General features: G+C 34.7%; 1 protein-coding gene across 7 annotated transcripts in view; it reads left to right on the top strand.

Moving 5' to 3' along the window:
* The window catches only part of Atrnl1 (attractin like 1), a 694,372-nt gene that overhangs the window by 468,737 nt on the left and 213,012 nt on the right, over positions 1–12,623 (top strand). The window lies entirely within an intron of this gene.

Genomic DNA, 12,623 nt, shown 5'->3' with positions numbered 1-12,623 from the left:
TACAAAAGTATTTCCTTTAACCAGTAAAACAGATGTTCAAGATAAAAACAGATGTTCAAGATTTTTATGTAGAAAATTATGAAGTTATAAAATTATAACACTTCATAAAACTTTATTAAGACACATTATGATGACCAAACTAAATGGAGAGAAACAGCATCTGCATGGATAGGAAAATTCCTTATGATAAGATTATCTGCTCTATTCAAATTGGTCTCTGGACCAAATGAAATTCCCATTGCAACAGGTTTTTGTAGAACTTGAAAGATAATACTAAAATTTACATAGGAAAGCATCAAGACACTCTGGACAAAGAAGTACAAGAGGAAATGACTTGCCTTGCAAGTCATCAAGCCTTATTATAAAACTAGGTTAATTAAGGAAGTGTTAAAATTTTGCACAGGGATAGACAGTGAGACCAAGGGAACAGAATAAAGTCAACAGCTAACCCACACAAAATTGGAAACTTGACATGTTAGTGTAAATCGTTGAGTAAAAAAAGAATGTGATAGCTTTACAGAGATGGATGTTAGAAACATAAGCCTAAGTAAAAGTAAGCTTTTATAAAGCCAGAACATTTTTACAAATATCCAAAATAAAAAATGCAAAACTACAGTGGTGTTTCTGCAGCAAGGAAGCAGGGAGGTGTCACTGAGAGGGAGCATTTAGGTCAATAGAAGTTTCAGCAAGATACGTAGTCATATCACAGAAGCAGAAACAAATAGTTACACTATAAACCCTACAAATGATGAAAAGACAGTCATCAAAATTACTGAAGCATATCAGAATGACATTGAAAAACCATTTTACACACACATTATTAGGAAAAAGTTTTAAATCTGACAATGCAAATATTGCTGTCTATATAGAGAGGTGGGGATGTTACTTGGTATGACTGGAAAATAAATCAGAGCTCTCTTGCAAAATTGAAGATATACATAAAATGCTCCTGCATTCACCTTGAAGAAAGTATTCAGAAATATTCTTGGTGATGTTGTTTGTGAGGGCAAAACCCTGGAAGCAGAGCAGAGATCTATTTATAAACTATGATATATTTATATAGTGGAATATTGTCATATTAAGAAAGAATTAATTATAAGGATAAGTGTCAACATGAATGAATCTCAAATAGATGATCGTACATGAAGAGTAAATATCAGGGATGTATATAACACATAAAGAAGAAACCCATCCACAGCTAAGCAATAAGATCATTTAGCAATACATGTATATATGGGTAAACCTCTCAAAAACAAAGTGAAAAATTACCACAGTACTTAGATATAGGTTTCATGTGGAAAGAGAGAGATGCACCCGAATTCCAGGATACTAATCGTTCTCTTTCTGAAACACTTGATAAGACTGGATAATTACTGTATGATTGAATAGGTTTCCCAGAGCTGCTTCAACAAAATACCACAAACTAGATGCCTTAAACAATGGAAATGTATTCTGAATTCTGGAGGCGTAAATCTGAGATCCAGATATCAGTATGTTCCTTTGGAGGGCTATGTATGCCTCTCCCCCAGCTTCTGGTGGGTTCCTGGTCATCTTTGCATTGACAGCTTTTTATAGGCTTGGAAAAAAGTCAGTGTGAGTACTGTTGCATTGTTAGCCTTTACCATCTAGTCCATATACGGAGTTAACTTTTCACATCTCTTTTGACACCATCTTATATCATCCCAACCTCAGGCCCCCTTCCACTTTGCTGTTGCATTGGTTTCCTCAGGCTACTGTAACAGTCACTACAAGCTCAATGGCTTAAAGCAGTGTATTCCTTGACAATTCTGAAGGTCAGAATTCTGAATTTAGTTTTGCTGTACTGAAATTGAGGTGTGTGCCTGGCACACCTCCTCTGGAGGCTCTCATGGAGAATCCTTTCCTTGGCTTCTGGACCCTTTATCTTCAGAGTACTACATCTTGTTTCAGTGGACAAATTGCCTTTACTGTCATTTTCTGTAGTCAAATCTCTCTTTGCCTTCAATCTTATAAGGGCACAATTATCACATTTAGGAGCCATCCAGGTAATTCATGAAAATCTTCCCATCTCAAAATGCTCTGCAGAATCCTTTTTGCCACATGAGAACTTTCATGGGTTCCAGGGATCAGGACCTGTCCATCCTTGAGGAGCATGGTTCAGCCTGCCACAGCTGCTGTCTGACCAAGTCACAACACCCATTTTTCTCTGCCTTGGCTTCAATTTTATCCATGAACTTTCTAGTACCTATATTACCTTTTTATTTTTAGACACTTTCTAAGTTTGGACATGAACAAGTGTATGTAAAAATGTCCCCTTGTATCACACTGACCACCAGATGGCAAACTTTGTCACTATATTCTTAGCGTACATTGTTAAATACCCCAATGTACAGTCATAGTGCCATGCAGTTTGGGTTCAAGTGAACTTTCACCATACTAGGCCATTTCTGATGAGACAGCCAAACATAATCAGATTTAAGAACTGTCCCATGAGCTACTTTAGTGTTCTCTGAAACAAATAACTACTTTAGCTCTAAAATCAAATATTACACATTTTCTACTTCACAGATTATTCCAATCTTTTTGCATCCTTCTGTTTCTCTAGTAACTTCTTATGAGTTTACTAAGTTTTATTGAATAGGGTCAATTATTTATCACAATTATAAGTATTCATATACAAGACTTCTAGAAATCTCAGGGAGGTACTAACCTTTGCCACTTTTATAGTACCATGTAATATATAAGTAGAAGATGTAAATATGCCAGATTTCTAAAATAGCAGATGTTATTAATTATTACTGGATTGTTTTTGTTTCCCCAAATCTTACATTCTTTTTAAAATTTTTTTGTACTTGTACATGGACACAATGCCTTTATTATTATATTTTAATCTATGTTTTATGGTGCTGAGGATCGAACCCAGTGCCTCATACATGCTAGGCAAGCACTCTACCACTGAGCCACAACCCCAGCCCCCAAATCTTGCATTCTTACAGTAACAATGTAAATAATTCAGTGGCACAAAATAATATTATTCTTCCCTCTTAGAGAAAAGTTGGGCAAAATATAAATTTAAATACATTCCAATTCATGTTCTAAAGATAAAACTTTCTTGTATATTCCAGCCATAAAGATATAGTTGTAGATGGTATATAATTGATTTCATGTTTTTACAGTGGTAGTTTTTCTTTTGAACCTCATTGAAAATATCAGATTTATTTTATTGATCCTTCTCTCTGTGTCCTTCAACCTAAAGAAAGCATCATTCCAAATCTTATACATATATGAAATCATATTTTTATGATAAAAATAAGATTTGGAATGAATGCATAGAAATATTAATTTATTTATTATTCTGCATTTTTGCATAAAATTAGATGCCTAACATTTCAGAATGTCATTACATTTTGAAAATATTTTAATGATAATACAGTGTTTTCCTTTTTAATATTCCATTTTGTTTAAGGAAGTAATGAATCTTGCTGTATCTCTCATTATTTCATTGATAGCAGTGGGATTACTAGGTCAAAGACATGCATTTTGAATAATTTTGATACCTGTTAGTAAATGGCTTTCTAAAAGGGCCAAGTCAGTTGCATTCTCTAAGCACTCTTTAACAGTGTGCCTCATTAGTTTAAGTCTGTAAATTAGGTAAAAATCTTCTTTAAGGGGCTGGGGTTGAGGCTCAGTGGCAGAAACACTTGACAGCATGTATGAGGGACTGGGTTCAATCCTCAGCACCACATAGAAATAAATAAAAATAAATAAAGGTACATCAATAACTAAAAAATAATTTAAAAATATTCTTTGATGTGCTCTTATTTATTAATTTGTCTTATTAATCTCTTTCCTTTTAAGTTGTTACATATATAATAAAATGCAAATAAAATCATCATTAGTCAGCCAGCTGCACTAATATTATGAAAGAAAGTAAACACTTGGGAAGATCAATGTCATTTCTAAAGGTGGCAGGGATCACAGAATGGAACAGTGTAGATTCTCTAGCTTCTTATTTTGAGCAGATCCAAGGTGTTGTTTCTGCAATAGAAAGACAATGAGAGTAAAAGTGACTCTATTAACAACAGTTGTTTTGTCCTTAACCTTTAGCAAGTCCCATATTTGCTGTGTGACTCACTTTTCACTCCAAAAATTGGAGCCTGAACTTGCAAGGTTCTTGTGAAGACACATTCACTTTCACAAGTATGATCTTCCTAACGAGAATTACTATATTAACAAAAAGGTGTATAAGTATAAAAGAAAATATGTTTGAGTATTTATAAACTCTTGCTTCCTTTTTCATGCTCTTCCTTTGAAAAGGCTGAGAGGTTTTTTTATAGGAAGGGGGCATACTTTCAGTGATATTAAATATTTATGTTTTAGTTATAGCTAGAGATAATATCTTTACTTATTTATTTATTTTTCTGTGGTGCTGAGGATCGAACTCAGGGCCTCACACATGCTAGGCGAGTGCTCTACCGCTGAGCCACAATCCCAGCCCTTCAGTGAGATTATACTTGATGTTCCTCTTATTTCATTTGCACTAGAGAAAATCTTAGCAGATCTGATACATTTATTCTCTGAAGGTAGGTTTGCATAGTTTCCAATTAAATGTTTTATGTCATCAGGATATACTAAATTATCATAAATGTTATTGTAAGTTCAAGATGAAATATTACTAAGAGAATTGCTAAAATGTAGCATTTAAACTCTATTGGCTCTGTTTTTTTTTGCTAGTATCTGTGGTATATGTTAGACTGATGAGCTTACAGCAGTTTCTAACTTGAATTAAAATATGGATTTAGTCGATCTTGAGATCAAGACAACATTGAAATTAGAATAAAATTTGCTTGGCTAATTTCACTTTTTTAAGGAAAGCAGGCAATGAATTAGGAAAGTAAATTATAATTGTTTACTTGGGAGTCCCAGAAAGGAAACAAACCCATGTGCTTTGTTGATAACTGTAGCATTCAGTGGGTTTAATAATAATTTATATTATGTTCATTAATTTTATTACTGATGAAGAGAAGAGTTGGTTGAAAGTTAGCAAAAACCAGTTAGATCTTTAGGAACATTTTAATAATATTTATAAAAATTAATTCATTTTCCAATAACTTTAATATTATTTTTAAATTTTGACCTCCCTGGTCTTCAAATTTTCATTAAACAAAAAAGTGGTTCTTAATTAAGAAACCCTAAAACATCCACCACAGTGGTAGAATTCAGTTGTTATCTGGACATGTCACACATTCAGATACCTTGCATGTTCAATGACTGTAGCTTGCATCATACGGCCAGCAAAGCTTGTGTCAAATAAATGATAGATGCAAATTTAGTTAGGTTTTTCAAATACTGGTATCATATGCTTATACCAGTAGTATAAAGGGTGAAAACTTATGTCCTGTGGCAGGGCGAATAAAGATTTATGGGATTCATAGATGAGAAAATTTGAGAGAGTTGAAAAGAAAGAGGGAGGAAAAAAAAGCAACAGTAGTTTTAACAAATGAGAAGAAATAATGCTCAGGCATTTGTAGTATTAAGAAAAACATAAAGGTCTTCAGTTACTTTCATAAAACTTAGAGAATTGTGAAATTAAATAATAATTCTGACCCAAATTATCATTTAATTATCATATAGTAGTTTTTCAGTCTTATGCATCCTTTAAGCATCACCTTATCACAGGCCATGGTACTTCTCACATGCACAGCAATGGCTTTTCCTGAAATCACAGCACTTGCTGTGCCACTTATTTGACATCTGATTGCACATTTACATTTCTGACTTATTCTGTCATTAAAATCATCTATTTAACTCTAAATCTCAAATTTTCTAGGTAGACTATAAATCTGGAAGACAAGCACTTTGTCCTAGTTCTTACTATACTCTATAGTCTTAGCAAAATGGCTTGCATCGTGGAGGGGTTCTCAATTGTCTGATGATTGATTGGCTATAATATAGAGTGTTCTTCACCCAAGGAAGTCACTTAACCTTATATTAAAAGAAAAAGATAAAATAGCTCTAAAAGCATGCAAAGAATCAAATGCAATTTAGAAGCTTTGAAACATGTATTTCATCACTAAGTTATTTATTGTTTGTGTGATAGTCCTGACGTGGAGGGTCATTGAGCCAAGATAGTATTGATAGGAGTACAATAAATGGAAAAGGAAACATGAATCAGATTATTTACATTTTAGAGATGGTTGTTCTTAGGAGTATTGCACTTGAATTCACTCCAAAATATCTCCCTTGAGCTGAAAGTATAACTTTAATTGTATGACCTGTGGTAAATTGTCTTTGTCCCACAGATAGGTTACAAAACTGGCTGTGAGTCAAGATAGAGTAATTGTAGGGGAATAGAAAGTGTTTGGACATACTTCTGAAAGCTGAAGATGTGATTCTTTCTTGATGTGCAGGGCCGACAGCTCCAACTTTCAGAAAGCAGAGAGAATAGTGAAAGAAATGACCAAGTAGGTTGGGGATGTGGACTTCCTGGGAGAGAGAAAACTGATCATGTCATTTAGAGTATATAATAGGAAAAGGAATAGAGGGAGGTCATACACATCCTAGATTTTAGCAACATTGATTTCAAAATGTTTTCAGAAAAGCTTTATCACATGGCAACAAATTCTAAAATAAAGTACCCTAATTAATCATTAATTCATGTATTAATTTATTCATAAGAACAATAAGTTTTAGAAAGTCAAAACGTACAAACATTAGGATAACATGACTGAAACAGCGCGGTGTGTGTGCTGCAGCCGTGATTCATCTTGATCTTATCAAGGCATCTAAGAATATACAATGTTCTCCTAAAATAGATGGAAATGTGGACACAGTTCTTGTTGGTGGCTTCTCAGGTGGGGAGCGGGAAACAAAAGCTAGAGCCCTTCTCTGGATTCTAAACAAATGTAAACTAAATAATTAATTGGCAAGTATTGGTCAATAAATCATCTTTATTACTGATAAAGACCATGCCGAAGGATATGACTGGGTCCATAAACCAATGAGCTTGCTGACTCTGAAACCCCGAATTAGGCAGATTTAGTCACCTACCCTGGATACTGTGAGATTATGGCATGTGGTTCCTCTCAGATAAGAATTTCTGAGATAGAGACTTAGAGCAGAAACCACATTGTTTACAGTCAGATTAGCTTTGGGGGTGAAAGGCAGATGTGGGTTGAATATACCCCAATGCATCTATGAAATCAACACCCCTGATGAGCACAATAAAGAACCAGAGAGAAGCTAGGGGAGTGTTCATGGACAATACCCCTCATGGGAGTTAGGAGTGGCAAAAGCTTTGCCCCGACTCTTTGTTCTCTTAGCACCCTGGACTTAAGCACAAGACCTGTAATCAACCATGGAAGTGGTCATACACCCTGAGGGAGGAGACCAGCAGTTTTACAAGGCAGCTCTTTTGCCTTTAGCACTCAGGAGCCAAGTCCATTGACTTTTTTGGGTATTCTCCCAGGTTCCCATTTATGGTCAGTTTTGATTTTATTCTTGGAAGCCTCTGAAATGGGTTGGAATGGGATATATTAAGCAACTTCATTAATTATTTTGTGACTGATCTCATACTCACAAAATTTAGAAAATAGAATCAATCCCTAGACAAGTTATCTTAGGCAAAACAATGTTGCCTATACTTAGTTTTTAGTATGGTTGAACACCATACCCGAGACTCAAGACATATGAGGGGAGAAGGCTAGACTGAAAAGTCTTGGTTTTAATCTTTTCAGGTTGCCTATCAGTCTTTAAAAACTGTCCTAAACTCATGTCCTATGAGTTTATATATCTGATTGGAAAACAACCCCTAAGCAAATGGTAATTGGACATTTTCTATACTTATTTCTTAGAAAGTCACTACTGCCATCTTGCAAAATTTAGAAATTCATAATGGTGTCAGCCCAAAATACATCTCATTCAGATTCCTTTTTTCTGTTCACCCCAATACTAAATCTAGAGTGACTGTATTTGGTGAATAGCACTGTCTAAATTGTGACAAACCAGAAGGCACTTCAGTTTTATTTTATTTACTGTGACATTTTGACAGTAAATATGTTTTTCATATGTAATTATGGAATTCAAAGACAACCTGAGACCACACGGTTTAGAATGATCTTGAACCTGTGCTCAAGCTAGTTTATTTTAATGATCATCAATAGGTTGCTCCTTGGTTCTCAATGAATTCTTTAATTCAGCAAGTATCTATTGAGCATCTGCCATGGATCAGATTCTTGGTAGATGTGGAGATTATAACATAAGGAAAAATTCCTGTACTATCAGTAGGGAGATGGATTTTAGACAAACAATAAGCAAAATACATAGCATGCCATTCTACGGAGAATACGATGGAGAAAACAAAAGAGGGAAGAGAAATATTGGCAGTTTAAGAGAGAAAAATTGAAATTTTAATGGGGTGGTCAAGGAAGAAACACAAAATGAAATTTTATGCAAAGTAACTGTGTGACTACTTAGGCCTAATACAAACCATGTGACTCTTTCTGGTTCTGTTAGAGCTAGAGCTAGATCTAGATGTAGTTTCTGGACTTCTTTGCAGTTTAATAATAGCAAATATTGTTTTGCCCAATAATTTCAGGCTTCCTTTTCTACAAGTTAAGTCATTGCCTCAGTTGTACCTGCTGAGGGAGACCTGCACCTTAAGGCTTTGGGCCTGGTTGAAGCCCACTGATCATCTTTGTTAGACTGCCCATGACATATAGGAAGTGGAGTCATTTGTTTAATTTGTAAATTTGAAGGCAGTAAACAGCATCAATAATAAAGATTATATTATAATCATTATCTTCACTTTTTATTTTTCAATTTGTTCAAAATCCCAGGTGGATAATAAGGTCTACTTAAATGGAAGTCTTACCAGAGACCCCAACAGGTCAATAGATTCATTGCTGATTGCTCCATAAGTGTCTGTTTCTAGAGAAAGGGCTTTAATACGGTGAGAAAGGGCTTTAATATGGTAATAAAGGATTCATTTCTTTTCTCTGATCCATTTAAAATTTTCATCAACTAAGAAATAAATGACTTGATTATAAAATTTAAAGATTTATGGGCAAGTTGTTAAAGAGGAAATATATTAGATAAGAATAAAAGGAAAGTAGAGGTTAATTATTAGTTATATAGAATATATTGGTGAGAAATGAAAATATGTATGGTAAAGGAAAAACAACTCTATCATCAGATATTTCTTGGCAATAGGAATTGTCATAAATCAGTAAATCTGGGAAGATCTGTACCCATCAATAGGTGAAGCAGTGGAGATACACAGGGAGAGGCTGAGTATTCCAATGCATTCTTAGTCTATGAGACTGAAAGAGCTAAGAAAGCTGCTTAGTCATCAGTTGCTGAGAGATTGGCTAAGACAGAAATATAGACCCTCTTACAGTTAGTTACCCCGTTTCGGGACCCACTATTCATGCTCTATGTATACAAAGAATAAAAATTTTAATTCGGCACAAATGATCCCAAAAGGTGGACTTCAGGGCAGTGTTTTGGAGGATACATTTTGTAGGTGTTTCTGCAGTGAGCAAAGGGTGATTTCACTAGGTTTGAAAATAAAGGAAAGTGTACCTAGTCTCCTAGCTAAGGATCTCCTCAGGTAGCATAGGTGTCTTGTTTTTCAGAGGGCACATAGCCTGTGAAAACAAAGTCAATGCTTTGAAATCTGTATACTCTATCTGTTCTACCTGTGTAACTGTAGGGAGGGAACCCTGGAATGTGAAAAGGCCAAAGTCATTCTATTAGAGACTTGTGTAGTTTGCCTTGGAGGCCAAGGAGTATGGCAGCTCACTATACTGAATGTTCTTTGCCAGTAGAAGATGTTGATCTAATCAAGGGAAGGCATTAGAGAAGGCTCAACGCAAATGACTCTGTGAGGAACGAAATTAACATGTCAGAAATTCAAGATTCAAAGAGAATTCTACACTCAAGGAAAAATGGGTTAACAAAATAACAATAAGAAAACATGAAAAATTTATAAATGCCAATGTCAAGGTCTGAATTTGGTTTTAAAAATTCATTCATACAAGTGCTAACTGGAGAAGACTTGTCTTGATTAAAGTTTATGTCAGAAAGACCTAGAAACATTGATTAGGGCCAAAAACATAGAATGATTCTAAAAGTAAAACATAAAAATACTATTTTGATAAAGGAAAAAATGCAAATTACTTTAGGGTAAGAGATGTAGTTTTCTATCATAGTCTATACTAGTCAGATCATATCTAGAATATTATGTTCATTTTACATTTTAAGAGGAACATTTAAAAAATAAACAGTGAAAACTATGTTATATGAGAAACAATTCTGCCGTACTCATGAGACAATGAGTAAGCCCCATGAGGGCAAGACTGTGTTCATAACTCTTAAATGCCAGTGCCTGGCCCTTTTCCCAGAACATTGGAATAGTCCATAACTGTTTGTTACATAAATAATGAATGAAAATGTTAAGATATTAGGACTGTTTAATTTGAAGATGTGAGAAAAATTTCCAAATATCTAGAATATTTTCAAAGGAATTTCAGTAAATAAAATTGGAAACACACTGCCTAAATTTAATGATCTTCAAAGAGTTCAAGAATATAATTTTTGTTTAGTATAATGAACAATAGTGCTATGCTAACTTAGTAAAACGTGGTCCTTTGCTAGATGACCACTGCTCAGAAAGCTTTGACCCTGCTTGCATAGAGCACTGGACTAGGTAACCCCTAGGAGTCCATCCGTTTCAGAGAATGAGTCATTCCAGTGAGTCTGTTATGACCATGACTTTCTTACATTCTGACTTTTGTGGTTTAACACCCTCTTCTAAGTACATAAGAAAACCAATTTGTATTAGTTCTGCCTTAAAATGCCTATCATATTAAAAATTCAAACAATTGAATTTAGTTTATTTTAATTATATCATGCCTCCTTTCACAAAATATTGAATATAAGACTCCATATTCATTTATCACACCCATTTGTCAATGAACACCATAGGTATATTCTAACAGAGGCTTTTAAAAACTTTAATTAGCAGATGTTTTAACAAAGGAACATTTTACAAAAGAACCATTTTTAAAGTTTCTAAATATTGAACTGAAAATGATTCCATTAGCTAATTGAAAAATAATCACATTTTCCTTTTAAGAAAAAAAAATTTTTAGAATAGTGATTAAGAGGAAACTGCCAGCATTTGGGTCATTTACTTACCTAGGGAGATTTAATTATCTCTTGAAGAACTTCAAAATTATAGTCACAAGTAACTCAAGTGTTCAACACAAACTCCTTCCTTCACTTGATGAAAAAAGCTAACCCAGATTATGTGCATTTAGATTTTCATAACCTGGAAGCTTGCTAATGTAGTGGTTCAGAATGGAATCCTGAGCATTGTATTGATTCTCAGAATGGGGAGGGGGTTGATCTTTCACAAATTACTTCTTAAGAGGAGGAGGGGAACTGCTGGAGGATTCTATTGTAGCAGGAGCCTCTAGTCATAAATTACTGGCAGGCAAGTGGAGTCCTCGGGTTGTTTCTGTTATAATGAGCTGCTTTTATATTTCCACTCATCGAGGCTGACTGGATGGTCTTATGCACCTCATGACATCAAACACAGCATTCATTTGCTCTTCTTTTTGAGAGCAGGACAAGCATTTCTCTCACAACTCAGACCTCTAAGTTGGGCCAGTAATATATCCTACAGCATGACAGTGAAGCATTCTAGCTGAGAACATTTGTTTTTAAGTAGTAGGTTTTAAAATTTGAAATTACCCAGCTTCCCCACTTTTTTTCTCTTTGAGGAGTTCTGGGTATTAACATCCAATCTGGGGATCTAGCTTTCAAATGACCTTTTCAGTACCCATCCTTTGCTCATTTTGATTTGCTCAGGTAAATTACAACCACCTGGCCTTTTGTGTTAAAGAAGGTTATGTACAAAAAATGACCTTTTGATACTTATTGGGAGAGCTAGGTTCATTGTATTTGAGATTAACTGCTGTTGCTGTTTTCCTAGCTATATATTAAATTACTTTATTTGAGGATGATAAAGCTTATTTCTTGCACCTTTTTGTGCCAAGCTACTTTTAACAACATAGGAATGTATACTCTGATCACTGTAATGAGAAATTATGTTTTAAAAACTAACGAACATAATTTATTCAGCTCCTATGTTCCTGATAATGTAGAGATGTAATTTTGCTTTCTCTTGACATTGATAAAGCCAGTGGTGTTGTTGGGCCATTCTGTTTCTCGCCATCTGGCTTATTTAGACTTTGCCTTCTTTCTGTTTCTGAAAAATTCAAGTTTGACTTGCCTGAGGAACTTTCTTGCTTGCTGACTCTTCTGCCTGAAATGTTCTATTCTGTCCTCCTTTGTTCCACTCATCTAGTATTCCATTTGCTCTGCTCCCTTCTCTGTCTCCTATGTAATTAGGTTGAGCTGTGTGACTATTTCTGGAAAGAGATGTGCATCCTTCCTGGGTGAAGAATTGAAAAGTTTATGCACGATTCATTGATCTCTTTTTCTGTCAAGACACTATGGAATTCTGGGTTTATCTGGGAAACCACAAAATTGATGCTGATGGTGTTGCTGAATTACCAGTTGGGCATTAGCTAGACCTATAGATCCTGTGTAAGCAAGAAGTAAACTTTTCTATGTTA

The sequence above is a fragment of the Ictidomys tridecemlineatus genome, chromosome 1 (assembly GCF_052094955.1).
Source record: "Ictidomys tridecemlineatus isolate mIctTri1 chromosome 1, mIctTri1.hap1, whole genome shotgun sequence".
Taxonomy (NCBI): Eukaryota; Metazoa; Chordata; class Mammalia; order Rodentia; family Sciuridae; genus Ictidomys; species Ictidomys tridecemlineatus.
Note: the sequence above shows the minus strand (reverse complement) of the source record. Positions and strands in the feature narration are given on the sequence as shown.